Genomic DNA, 1,672 nt, shown 5'->3' with positions numbered 1-1,672 from the left:
TCCACATGATAATCCACTTCGTTGAGCTATCATTTGTGGCCATGCCGATATTGAAAAATAACTCTATAGCTGACCATTAGCAACCCGCACTGATCAGTGTGAAGTATGATAATTTAACCCCCCTACAACCCGCGCAGCTAAAAAGGGCCGTTCGTGTCCGTGGCGAACACTAGAATCCTCATCAATCGATGAATCGATGATGCATCGTCGTCACGTCTCCACGTGTAACACCGCCTCGTCCGACAAAAGCGCTGCATTTGCACAGAGCGAGTGCAGTCATACCACGTGGGCACAAAGTCACACCACGTGGGCAGTCACACCACGTGCGTGCACCTCACGGCGGTTGTCACCTTTGCACCCGGAGCGTTAAATCTTAACTTCTGGCTGTATGTATTGAAGAATCCCCCCCCCCACCTCCTCGATTTAAGACAGAAATAGGAGGCCTTTCTTCACGTGTCTGGCAATCGCCTGAAATTTTGGGGAAGGAAATTGCCAAAGAGAATGTATGGCAATGTTAATGACGGACCGATTTTAATGACGATGGAGAGTGATGACTATTTTGGATGGTGATAACTGTTGGGGATGATGCCTACGAGTTCAGGTTTATTTATTTTAACAAAGTGAGAAGTCAGAGTCCAGGACGAGTCTCATTTGCAAAAAGGTGACCCGGGACGCGTCTGCTCCTTCTACTCCCAACCGAGTAATTTTGTGGGTTACAGTCTTTTGTAATTTGACATTTTTTTTGACTCTCGAGAGGGTGGCACACAATGGCCTGCTCTTGCGAATGATGGCAGGGGATCTTTTAACGTCCCAACTGTTAAGTAGACGGCACGGATTGTGACGATTGTATCCCACGGTGCAATAAGCGGCGAATGCGCTCCTGCCAAGTCATGTCACTGCTCGTATATAGAAGAAGAAAAAAAAATGGTCGTTGTTGGTGGATGATGAGAATTGCCCAACATTTAACCCACTTCCGTTGCACTTTTGAGAATTGTGAAAGTTTCCATTTTACACTCATCAGAGACATGTTAGCATGAGTACTATGGGAGAATGGTAGTACAAGGGTTAGTGCACTGTGCTGCAAACTTGGTACTGGTAGGAACCTCCTGGTTACACCAGCCCACAGGGGATTACTGTGTACCTCCGTCGTGCAGGGAGGGGCTGGGTGGGGAGGGGCTGGTCACCACGTGGTGCCCTTATAAAACTCAACGTTTAACCTACTCATGCCGGCTTGTGCCCGCCCTCACAGTCGGGCATATTTGCGGAATACACCACGCCGCCGTTGACCCTGGCCATTGACCGAGCAACCCAACGTTCCTACCAGCTCCCTCCGCGGGAATGTTTAATGGCTGATTGGCAAGTGATATCTCAACTGGGCCTGGGTTTCCCCCTTCACCAACCTATACTAACCAGCATGGTGATGAATGGTCAAACAGCCTCCATCATAACTAACACAGCATGGGTATGTACAGTTAAACAACCTCCATTATAACATGGCATGGTGATGTACAGCCAAACGACCTCCGTAATAACTAACGCAGCATGGGCATGTCTTCATCTCAGCTGTGGATTACAAAAGGGCTATAGGTTATTATATTTATTCTAAGTCATTACACGGACAACATAAAAAAAGACTCGTTTGGAGAAAGTAAATGTTGCTGTACATCCGAAT

The sequence above is a fragment of the Lethenteron reissneri genome, chromosome 2, assembly GCF_015708825.2.
Source record: "Lethenteron reissneri isolate LAM-NWPU_2019-01 chromosome 2, ASM1570882v1, whole genome shotgun sequence".
In the NCBI taxonomy this organism is placed as follows: Eukaryota; Metazoa; Chordata; class Hyperoartia; order Petromyzontiformes; family Petromyzontidae; genus Lethenteron; species Lethenteron reissneri.
Note: the sequence above shows the minus strand (reverse complement) of the source record.